We start from the raw sequence: 13,337 nt of genomic DNA, 5'->3' as shown, positions 1-13,337 counted from the left end.
TGGAACACCCTGTATCTGTCGCACATTTACGTCGATTCATATCCAAATTTGACCATATTAATGACACTGCCGCTATCAAGCTGTGTTCAACTGCCGAAGAAAAGACGCCCACTCATCTCTTCCAGCTCGTCCCATTTTTTCAAGTGGTTCTTGGATCTCCAGATATCTTTTACTAACAGTCTGAGTTATTTCCATGTGGTACAATAATCTTCCTAACTAGGTTGCAATATTTTCATGTGGTGAACGATAGTAAAAATTATATCTTCTTAAAGGACAAGGGTGATATCTGCCATGGCGATCCGTTCTAGTTAACTTGACGATGGAAGGTCCAGTGGAGGGGGTAAATAGTCGGGGCAGAACTGACCAGATTGTACAAAAGAGATTATAGGGTATCTTGGGTGCATTACTTACACAGAGATGAAAAGTTTAGATAGGTACACATGAAAGACAGTCATATTCTTTAAAAATGAGAACTTGGTTTTTTATGCCTATGAATAGGTGATAGGGTGCAATTACAGCCTTTTAATCACTCAGCACTCGAACTGATTTCAAATTGGATATCAAGTGCAACTATATACTGTTTGTATCCGATGTTAGATATCGTGATACCTGTTAGTGGACATTAATATGGGGCGTATCCACAACTCGGCTTTGTGATGGCTGGAAACAATTTCAGTGAGGTGTGTGAGTGTTTGTGGAGGAACGGCAGCCCATTCTTTCTCAAGAGCCGGAACCAAAGAAGGTAGAAATTTAGGGCACTGGATTCTGGAATGAAGTCGACGTTCTCATCCCAAAAAGGTTCCACTGGGTTCAGATCAGGGCTCTGGGCAGGCCAATCAGTTTCAGGTATGTTACTGTCCATAAACCATTGCTTCTCAGACGCTGCTTTATGATAGGGTGAACTGTCATGTTGATGCAAAAACAGTCATCTATTCCCGTACCGTATGTAATATTCAAGCCAGTCAGACTATTCATTTAGCGTTTTCATGTGAGAGGTTCCATGCCCTCTTTTGCATTTCGCCTCTCATTTTTATCAATTTTATTAATGTTCTATGTCATTGCACGGTAGTAGCACACAGAATAAAGTTATTGTAGTGACAGTATTTGTACGCAGAGCTCAAAAATACTTTTCACTTGATTCCTATGCATGTTGGGTTACTTCCCTGTGTGGCCGGTGCGAGGCGAGCATCGGAGGATGCGGCACACTGCATTTCCGGTTGGGGGCTGCACTTCGCCGAATTCTGAGGGGTTCGTACAATGGGCTTAAGCTCCTGGCGGAACGACTGACCTCGGTCGAGTTTCGCCTATTGTATTCAGGGCTAAACGACCTGCGAGACGTCTGAGTGTCGCCGCAGTTTATGTGTTTACTGTTTCGGCGCGTCCGGAACGAAGACTCCTGGCACTGACTGACTGCACTGTCCTCTTGATTCTGAGAGTACTTGTGGACCATGGCCTGCTGGGTGCGAATGTCTGGCGCCGGATGGCCTGTGGTCTAGGCTGGTTGTTTTTGTAGCCGGTCAAACGGCAAGTATACTGCCCTCAGCTGAATATCAGAGGCATGATTGGTCAACTTAAACTGAGGCTAGTTGAATTCATAATGCCCTCCTCGAAATTGGAGGGGACGGTCGCTGTTGGCGCGAATGATGTTCTGAGACAGTGTGGGGAATTTTGGAATCAGCACTGAATGCTGATTCGCGGTTTTCGAGGAGAGTAGGGAGTTGAGCAATGTTGGGTTCGCTCTTGCGTTGCGCGGACGCAGGAGGATTCAGTATCTGATCTTCGTCGGAGTCGGACGGTCTTGCGACTTAGTCGCACTTGTTTCGGCACAACTTAGAATTCGCGGACAGCCTTCGAAGCCAGGGGTTCAAACACAGTTCCTGCACACCAGAAGTCATCAGAAAGCTGCTACACATTTCAGGATTGGTAAAGTATTTTGCGGCTCCGGCATTGTAGGGCCTATCAATTTTATACTGAAGTCCTCAGCAGCACGCGCACTCGCTTTGCCACAAGTCCACCTTGCTTGTTTCTCCAAGTGATCTCATGTGAGCTCTCACTAATAATCGCGATACTGAAACATAGTCGAGAGTGTAATATTTGTTTGATTAGGACCCCCAGTCACTATCGTGAAGCTATTGCATTACAGAGAGTAGGAGCCCTTGTTCTCGAGCCAACTATTATTCGCATAATAGTTCAGAATACCCTATCCTTTAACCTACTGTTTGTGTCGATAATCATGTGCCTTTATGTTCTGATGTATAATAAATCTCATTGTAATATTTAAGCCACGTATCATTTAGTAGATATATGCAGAATCCCATTTCCTGGTGTTTATTATGATAAAGTTCTTTTTTTTCTCTTAGTAGATTACGATTTTTATTAAATTATTGTGAGTGTGCACTCCTTATTTTACCAACTAGCAGGGTCCACCATCATTTCCCTTCGTTACCATTGTGCGCGTAATTAATTAGGTGGTAGGTGAGTAGCGGGTCAAGTGGATGTCTCGTTCTCATGCAAATTCGTCAGAATTAAAGAGGTACAAATTCTTGTCCACCCCGGCACCTCGCACGTGAGCGCAATGAGAGGAGCGCATCTAATCTCGAGAAACATCACTATACCGTTACAACATTTCCTTACTTCAATGTTGGCACTACACATGAAACATGGGTAACGTTCTCCGGGCATTATCAAACCTGAACCCTTCCCTCGCATTTCCAAAGGGTATAATGTGATTCATCACTCCAAATCGCTCGTTTTCAGCCACTTACTGTGTAGTGGCTCTCTGCACCTCCTCAAATGTCGCTCAGCATTGACTACAGAAATGGATGGCTTATGAGGAGCGGCTCGACCACTGTCTCCTCCCAACGAACAATCATTGGGCTAGCTGGACTGCCGGTAGCACTTTGGAACTCAAGAGTGATTCCTTCCGCTAGTTTCATGAAATTTTCTACAACAAACCTCCGCAGTGCTGGACGGGCCCTGTCCGTCAGCACATTAGCTCTGCCTGGTCTTAGTATACCTGTGGTCGTTCAAAAATGGTTCAAATGGCTCTGAGCACTATGGGACTTAACAAATGAGGTCATCAGTCCCCTAAAACTTAGAACTACTTAAACCTAACTAACCTAAGGACATCACACACACCCATTGCCGAGGCAGGATTCGAACCTGCGACCGTAGCGGTCGCGCGGTTCCAGGCTGAAGCGCCTAGAACCGCTCGGCCACTCTGGCCGGCCCTGTGGTCGTTCTTTCGCGTTTCCACTTACAATCACGTCACCAGCAGTCGACTTGGACAGGTTTGGAAAGACTGAAATAAATCTGATGTATTTGCTACTACGATGACATCGACTGACTATTGCGCGTTAGAAGTCACCTGAGCTCTCCTGACCGATTCATTCTGCTGTTGGTAATTCTCTGTTAACAACACAGTACTCCCTACTTCCGTTTATACTGACGGGCGCATCTTTCGTGATATATAGTGGCCAGTTCCACATTACATAGAGGTTTCCAGAAACTTTTGACGAGACGTTCTACGCCTGTTAGGAAATACACTCTTACTGTTGGGGTTGGTTTCTAATTACCTGTGCTCAGTCTGTACGATTACAATGAGGACAACATGGATGTCCCTGAGATGAACTGGCTTGTGCCATACACAACAGGCACATTCTCCAGTAGAGAGCTAGATGTATTGTCCTCGCTGTTTGAAAATCTGAGTGCGGACCCTTTACGTTGATGTTAGAGTTGTGGCTCGAATATTTTAGTGAGCAACATAAAATTACGCCCATATATTTATGCGAGACACTCGACTGAAAGTCTTTTTTGATCCTCTTCACTGACAGCTTCCATGGGGTTTCGTAGCTTATGAAACAAATACTTAGTGCCGCTACACAGTCTTTGAGCAAAAGTTATAATTCTTTGGCAACAATAATTAGAATTACTGAGAAAGTTACCATGGGGTTCTAATGGTTCTAATGGCTCTGAGCACTATGCGACTTAACTTCTGAGGTCATCAGTCGCCTAGAACTTAAAACTAATTAAACCTAACTAACCTAAGGACATCACACACATCCATGCCCCAGGCAGGATTCGAACCTACGACCATAGTGGTGGCTCGGTTCCAGACTGTAGCGCCTAGAACCGCACGGCCACTCCGGCCGGCGCTACCAGGGGGAATATGCATTTATGGCCACGAGCCGGTAGCCACCAGTGTAGCGTGGGCCACAGCAACAGACACACAAGTGGATTGCGATGCGAGGATGGACAGTGTCAACCCCAACAATAAGAGAGTGTTTCCTAACAGGCACACTAGTCTCGTCAAAAGTTTCTGAAAGCTTCTGTGTAATGTGTAACTGGCCATTATATATCGCGAAAGGTGGGCCCGCCAGTATAAACGGAAATAGGGAGTACTGTGTTGTTAAAAGAGAATCACTAACAGCAGTAAGCTGCACCGCACAGTGGTAGCGCGTAGCGAGCAGATCGATGTCACCACACCAGGGCAATTCTCTTGCTATGGGGGACTTGACTAGATGCCGAGTTTTAGGGAAATAAACGCATTCCAGAGTCTGAATTATGAGACAGGCATCACTTCTCATTGCCGGAGATCACAGTACCATCACGACGCCAGAGCTACTCCGGGAAGCAACACGAGTGGTGATAATCATCAGCAGCCATGGGTTTAAGACAGGGCTGTGCTGCTGCCAGCACACAGTTCTTCATGTGACTTGGCGTTGCAGCCACGCCAACTTGCCGCCAGTGCCTGCTGCCGCCGAAGATGAGTTGTCCTCAGCACCTGCCTGCGTCTGACTCCTGCCAGAGGGCAGGAAGTTGTACCCCATGCAGAACTATCGCCATGTTGTGGAAGGGGTCGCCAGGGATTCAGTGCGTCAGGGAAGCAGTGCGTCCGTCACTGACATCAACGGCGGTGACCTCTCATGGCTGCCGGCCAACCACGGGCATACCGTCAGCATTGTAGGCCGCCAGCATAGCATCCAGGGCAACAGATAACAGTAGAGGCATGTGTGCCTCGATGAGAGACGACATGTCATGTATTTGAGTTAAATAAAGTAATTCCTTACCGTCAACACTGCTTCAAATTGGCCATCCAATCCCCCCCCCCCTTCTCCCCACACATCCTTCAAAAAGTCAGTCCTTTCGGTATGAAGTGGTTATCGTCATAAAAATCTCAGTAAGTAGCAAAAAAGAGAGACTGTTTTCAACTGTCTCGAAGTAGTGCACATTATGTTGCAGATTCATTCTGAATCACAAAAAGTTTCTGTCAGATGTCAAACAGTCTGTTATGCGATTTTTCTCCCACTGAAATTTCGTTTTAGTTTAACATGTGTGCAGTCATATAAAAATATGTATCAAAATATCCAACATGAATCTATGTTTGTTGTTACGCCGCTTTGACCCCAAATAGCTATTTTTTCACAGAGAAACCATTCAAACGAAAAAATAACTCATTACCTTCTAAATACATTGGCCAAGGGAAAGTTATGATTCGTTAAGACACTTGACACACACTCTTGGGAGTGGTGTTCAAGTCTCCGTCTGACTGTCCCAACATACATTGCGAATAGGTTCCCTAAAACTCCAAGTGCTACTGTCGCGATGGTTCCTTCAGCTTGCTCTAACAATGAAGTTGCTCTTTGTTTTTTAGTTACATCTGTCACTGCCGTATTATTTCACCGTCAGATACTCAGGGAAAATGGGCTTCACTGAAGTAGAACCAGGACATAGTGAGACTTTTCCGAAAGCCACAGAAGACAGACAAATATAGTTTAAGTGAATTGTTTTCTTCGCTCTGCAAAGGTTGTTCCATTTAGAGGCTGACTGACAACAGGGGAACTTTTCCGAGTCCCGAGCGCTGGGGTACTTGAGCCAAGGCTTACCAGCATTCCCATTACAAAGAAGTAGGTTTTTATTGGGCAGCAGCCGCCTCCACAGCTCAGGATTGTACATAAACCCTTGAAGGAATTCTTGATGGTGTTCACTAGAAAATCTGGGATGTAAGCTTCTAGGAAACCAACAGAAGCCGTAGGAAGTGCCACAACACGAAAAAGCATGAGAAAGATGTAGGAGTTCACGTGTTATAGGCCAGCTGCCGTAAGATCGGAAATTTTGGGACCCTGCACGAAGACATGCAGGTGTGGTTAACCAGTGCCAATCGTTCATTGCCTGAGACTGAAAACTGAGCCCAAAATATGACAATGACAATATGATGGGAAATTCAGTGCTCAAAACTGCCGAACAGGGCAGCCAAGAGATCAGACAATCAGTGAGTGAGGACATTGAATGATGACTCAGGGACTCAGACGAATTAGTTGGAAATCAATGAGTATCAAGAGCAATGAGAGAGGAATGAGAGGAGAACTCAAGGATTCGGTGGGATGACTGATGAGTGAGAAACGAAGCCTCAGTGACAGCAACCAATTAGAGAGCAGTGAGACGTAAGTAGCATATCTTTCTTGTCAGAGGAAGACTCGAGGATTCAGTGGGATGACTGGTCAGTGAGAAATAACGACTCAGTCAGAGAAACCAATTAAAGAGGAGTGAGATGTAAGTAGCATATCTTTCTCGTCAGAGGAGGACTCGAGGATTCAGTGGGATGACTGGTCAGTGAGAAATGACGACTCAGTCAGAGAAACCAATTAGAGAGCAGTGAGACGTAAGTAGCATATCTTTCTTGTCAGATTTCTCATTCAGATTTTCATGCTATTTCGCACAAAGCATTTGAAACGTCCCCTTAGAACATTTATACAAGACTGTGCTTAACCTGACACACAATAATTTTAGCGCAACGCAATCTGACTATCAAAAATCCCTGCAAAAGAATGGCCCTGAGTAACATTAAACTATACCTTTCAGAAATCACTTACCTCACAAAAATCTTCGTTACTCGAACTACTGCAATACAGCGAGCGCCACTACTGCCAGCTAAATAAAAGATTCAAACTACTGAAGGCACTAACTACTGATAGGGATAGTTAGCAAATGAAAGATATTAATAGAGAACAAACAATGTATTTACCTTAATATTCATAATTGACATCCAGTATTACAAATTATCAAAACTCCGCCATCTCTCTCCCCACATCCACCACTGCTGGCGGCTCACCTCCAACTGCGCAACGCTACGCGCTGTTCACATCCAGCTATAGCAGTTCATGACAACAATGGCAGACAACAATGCAAACTAGCCACAGGCTGCACACAGCACAGCCAGTGATTTTCATACAGAGTGCTACGTAACGTTGCCAATAAGAAAATATAAACAGCCTACTTACATAGCCCCCATGCTCCCCACAAAAAATTTTACAAATTTTTTTGGGCAGTGGCCAATACAGATTTGAAAAAAATTTTCATAATTGCAATCACAAAGATATCAAATGCACACACTTATTTATACAATGTTGGTCAAAAGCTAAAATTTTCTCACAGTCCATAAAGACAGTCCAGATTGTTCATCATAATAGTAATTACAGTTTTTGTTTTTCACAAAGTCTCATTAGTAAAAGAAATTGCACACAGAAGTAGTGGATTTCCATGCAGTCTTGAAGAAGTAGTGTTGTCCTTCCAACGGAAAGACAGTGCTGACTCTTGAAATGCTGACAGGTAATGGGCCACAACAGAGCAAACCCACAGCAGAGTCATTCGACGTTTTGAAGAAGATTGGTAGGTAGGTCATCACAGAGTAGACCCACTGTAGTCCTGGTAGAGATTGTGGTATTGGTGGGCCACCAGAGGTGCAGACTCACTGCAGTCCTTGTAGAAATAATGGTATTGGTGGGCCATCAAAGATGCAGACCCACTGTAGTCCTTGTGGAGACGGCCAGCAGCCATCTGTTGCGACTGTGCAGGTGCACATTCACCATCGAAGAGTCTTGCGGAGAATATAGCATGTCCATAAACCACCACTTGTCCACTCACAAAGTTTTTCTTTTTTTCTAATTGTCCTTAGAACCAGCAATGCTGTTATCCAGTCCCTTGCTGAATTATTAACACACGTGCAAACACTATCAGTCCCTACTTCTCCATATACTATGACCAACAGAAATGTGTGCAGTGAAATAGAACTTACAAGTTACTTAGTTTGATGAACTGGTGTCAATTACAATGTTATAACATGAGAATACAATTACAAAGGTACAAAATACATCATTAAAGAACATAACAATACAGATAACATTTGTAGTACAAACTTTACAACAGAATAGAAATAAACATATACATCAGTGTTACAGGAATTATGACATAAGTACATACATAAAAGATCAGAATAACTTTTGAAACATCACCTTCACATGTGAGCATTAAAACAGAATAAATAATGTCTAAACATCTTTACAAAGTAAATAACAGAGTATTAGAAAAAGTCTACAACATAGCTCTCATCAGCTAAACACATAAAGACAGGAAAAACACAAATACACAAGGGTACACAAACATATAGAGGGATGACACAAAAGGAAAGGACAGGGTTTGTTTTACTGCAGTATTTTGCATGGAGATCTCCCTTCGTTCATCATTATTCCCAAAAAGTCCTATCTAAGCCTGCTTTCTGTATTCAGTTCACATCCTCTGTCAAAAATACTTTTTTTTTTCTCCACTGTACACTACCTTTTTTTTGCCAAACCTTTTTCGTATAGCTTCTCAATGCATTTCTTCCAATTCATCATAACTCATTGTCTTATAGGCTACCCCCTCTTAAGCTAACTTAAATCTACTGAGCTCAGATGCTAAACTAAGGGACGAGGCAATGCAGCATCACATAAAACAATTAATACAAACATCAATGACAAAAAATAGAAATGGCAAAGCAAGCAGCATAAATTACAACTAATATAAGGCACTGTGCAGGAAACAAGAAAATCTAGCTTAGAAGAGTAACACAAAGTCAAATTCAGTAACACTATGCCTGGCAAACAGCAGCAGCAAATATAAAAAATATAAAAAATATAAAACTTATATCTATACATGACAAAGCTCAAGCAGAAAAAATATTACACTAAAATGGCCATGTCTAATACCTATGTCACATCTTAACACTAGAGTGATGCATCACGAGAACTTACACTAGCAGATAAGTTAGCAAATTGTAAAGAAATTATTTATGCAATTCCTGTGAAGGGAAATGTCTATTTATGTGCCCTCGTTTTCTTGGAAGTAAATCATAAATTTCTTATTGACTGGATCTGTAGGCATAAAATAACTATATTAGTACATATATTACATTTTATTTTAACCAATGCTGCAGTGCAGCTAGAAACTTGATATTAAACAAAATGTGTAAATAAATACATAAAGCAAGCCATATGGCATTTTTCTCAACTAGCAAGACAATAGCCGTGAAATGTTTCTCATCATTTCATTAGGCATTTCAGTAAATATCATAAATTACGAGCTCCACAGTATGCTTTCAACAAGGAAATGTCAGTAGCGCGGACAATGGCCTCCCCTATCTTTTTTTCTACCTGTGCTTCTGACGAGGCACTCACACTAATGGCTTGTTCTCCAGGCGTCTGACACACCTGGGTGCCCACGACGCATTATGTGCAGGTGGTCACTTAACTTTCTTACGGAAATATTTACGACAGCAGTTTCCGCTACAGTGACAGTCTCATATAAAAATATTTCACAGGTCAAGAATTTGTGTTGCAAATGTGTAGAAACAAAATCCTATGAATATAACAGTGTCCAAAAGCGTCGCTAACTTCTATTCATTATTCATATACATATAAACACGTAACCACATTCCTCATATATGGTAGCATCATCTTATTGACATAAACATACCTCAACAGCATAATACACATCGTCGTCGTAAAAATAACATCATAACACCTCAGTCAAATCTCAAAACAGTCGTAGCTTTCTGCAATAATTTCAAACCATAAGAAATATTCTCTGCTCATTTCAATAGTGTCATCTGCCTCAAACGTACTTTAAAAATCATGATCTCATACCAAATATATCATTCAAAGCTCTCATAGTATCACAATGGTTCTGACAAAATATGAAGAGTTCACACAGTACAGACAAAATACAATTTCTTAAGTGTGAAGTAATCCAACTCTGTAATTGCGTAAACATGTGTCACTGACGTAGTAAAAAGATGTTTGTTTCTCTGTTAAATGATCAGATAGCTGTGTAATTTGTGTTAGAGAAATATGGTACCGATGTGTAAAGTTGTATAAGCAAATACCATATTAGCTAGGGCTCCTTGTGCTTGCCAAACACATGGTACACAAAGTAAGCATGTACCCCCCTGAGGATTAATGTAATTATACCCTCAGGTGTTACAGATTACAGCAATGGAATGAAATGAATCACAGAAAACTTTCTTTGTATTTCAAAAATCTTGAAAAATAAATGGTTTAAGTACAAAATTAATCACTCAAATACGTGTCCTGTAGCGCTAAATGTGCGTCTTGCTATAAGATAATCTCTGTGGAAGTGTCGTAGTTATCGTCCTCCAAAAGCTAAGTTCTGCAGAAGTCAATGTACTTACCTCATGATAAACAAAAGTGAAATGCTTTGCGTATAGATTTCTTACTTATTACGCTTATTGCCGTGATGAAGAAAGTACTGTGCTGTAACGTATTGTTGTGCTACGGAAAAGGCTGTCTCATTGTAGCTGTACCACAAAAGTTACTACTAAAACATGTTTTGCTTTGCAGAAGAATTCAGAAAAACTGTGCAGATATAAAACAGATACACCGCAAAAGCAACAATGTAAATTGTCACTTGTTAGTAACGTCGTGATAAAAATCATGTAGCTGTTACTTAAACTAATCACTGTGTCATCTGGTATCTCACATAAAGTACTTCAAATCCAGAATCCACTCTCAAGCAAACCAAAATGTTGCATGAAAATCTCATAAACAGTGCCGGTATATGTTCCAAGTATGTGAGCCTCATAGTCGTTACGCGATCGTGCAACTAACAAGCAAGAATGTACACACACAGTAACACTGTGTCCTCCGTTCACTATCACAAAGCAGTGGTAATTACTGTCTAAATATGTATCCTTGGTTCTAGACTGGATAGTTAACTTCAAAACATGGTTGCATGATAACAGTTTCTAAGTGTGACAATGCGTACTAAGTGTGAAGCGAAACGTTTTATGGCAAAGACAAAACTAATAAGCAGATTATCTGTCAATAAATGGTTTTACATGTGAAATGTGCTGCAATCTTTTACCCTTTATAGCGCGCAGAGTTTCAACTTCAAAGCAATTATCATGTTGTATACGTCGGTAAAGAATACCGGAATTTTTCTCAAGGTTAGCGTCTATGTTATTTTTCTCTGAGCCAGCTGGCGCACGCGGGTGCCTGCGGTGCGAGTCATTGTCTGCTACCTCTTTGTTGGCGCGCGCCGTTATAGGGATTTGGAGACCTGGGCCCTGCCCTGTTTAAATCCCGCCAGTTCTGATGAAATTCACGTCTGTCGTTACGATCACATCGTCTGTCGTCATGTCGGTAGTTCCTGTAGTTTCTTTCTTGTCGGTTAAGTGGTGGAGAATTTCTCCCTGAATTATCACTGCACAGTGGACCGTTGTGTCTGAAGTTATTCTGTCTCCCGTGATAATAATTGTTCTGGTTGCCAAATTGTCTGTTTCTATGAGTGTCTCTGTCATATTCATTACTACGGAAATGCGATCTTTCTCTGTAACTATTACTCTGCCAGTGGTTGTCATACGGGTGGTGTCTCTTTTGGTCACGATTTACGTTATGAGAATAGCCTTGTTGTGTCCAGTTATTATTTCTTTCATCGCGGAATTGCGACGGATGTGACCTGTAGTTGTTGTGTTCCTGTTTTCGCATCCCGCGACTGTCTGTGTCAATTTCTAATTCTTGTAAGAGTCCCTGAAAAGCTTCAATGTCGTCTTTGCAACGTCCTGCCAAAATAATATGCTGTAAATGTTCAGGTAATTTGATTAAGCAAATGCGAATGAGTTCTGAGGGGCTGTATGGGTTTGACAGGTACTGATTCTTGTGCAACATGTCTTCAAAATATTTCACAAGACTGGAAAATTCAGATTGTTCGAAATGTTTCATCATTATGATGCCATGTTTTACTCGGTCTTGCGTAGCTTGAGACCAATACGCTGAGAGGAAGGCATGGTAAAATTCTCCTTCACTGTGGCAATCGTGAATGACTGATCGCATTCTTACAGCTGGTTCATTCTCCAAGTAGCCACAAATAAATTCTAATCTGTGTTCTAATGACCAGTTGGGAGGAAAACAATGAGAGAATTGATGGAGCCATGCTTGTGGATGAATGTCGTTGGCAGAATTCTTAAATGTTTTGAATTTACGTGTAGTAATGAACAGCTTATAGTCAAAATCATCGTGTCGGCGAGTAGCATATCGGTCATTGTTACGTCGTGTCGGCGGTTCCATCTCAAAATTCGGTCCACCTTGCCAATTTCTTTCATAATTACCGAAATGCCCTGTGTTATTATTTTGTGGCTTTTGCGTATTTCTAAGTTCCTCTTCCCGTGTTGGAGCGCGAGTGTCCTCTAAAATACGTAATTCTTGTATTACCTGTGTCAGCTGATCTTGTACTTCCCGGATTTCTCTTTGGTGTTGCGTATTAATTTGATTCTGATTTTGTTTGAATTTCCTAATTTGTTCGCACTCTTCTGTGTCATTAAAGACTACTGGTTTTGTGTCATTCAGATTATCATCTACCTCCGTAGATAAATTATTTAGCTGATCCGAAAGTTCAACTACTTTCTCTGATAATGAACTAATTTCCTCCATGTGTCTTTCTGAACCAATTTTCAGAGTATCTACTGTGTCCTTTAAGTTTTCCTGAGTTTTTGCAAGTTGCGTAACCGAATCGGTAGATGCAACTGAGTCCATTTTAGCTTGCAAGGTCTCATGATTTTCATGAGCAATAGTTTGCAGTTCTTTTATGGCTGCTTCGTGATTCTGTAATGCATTTTCATGCCGCGAAAAAATAGGCTGAAAATGCTCACAAATTTGTGTTTTTACGTCATTACAGACTTTTTGACATTTCGATTCAATGTTATGTAACTCAGTAGTTAAATCTTCACGTGTTTGTTCAAGTGTGGTGTCTAACTTTTGAACATTTTGTTCCATTGTGTCTAACTTCTGAAGATTTTGTTCCATTGTGTCTAACTTTTGAAGATTTTGTCCCATTTGTTTCTGATTTTGTTCAAGCGTTGTGTCTAACTTTTGTAGCCTTTGTCCCATTTGTTGCATTAACTGTAATAACAATGCACTGGTGTCTGAAACATGTTCCTCAGTGCTTTTCGGCAGTGAATTTCCACCGGCAACATTCACATTTTGACAAGCGGAAAATGTGTCTTGACT

The sequence above is a fragment of the Schistocerca cancellata genome, chromosome 1 (assembly GCF_023864275.1).
Source record: "Schistocerca cancellata isolate TAMUIC-IGC-003103 chromosome 1, iqSchCanc2.1, whole genome shotgun sequence".
Lineage (NCBI taxonomy): Eukaryota > Metazoa > Arthropoda > Insecta > Orthoptera > Acrididae > Schistocerca > Schistocerca cancellata.
This window is presented reverse-complemented; position numbering follows the sequence as displayed.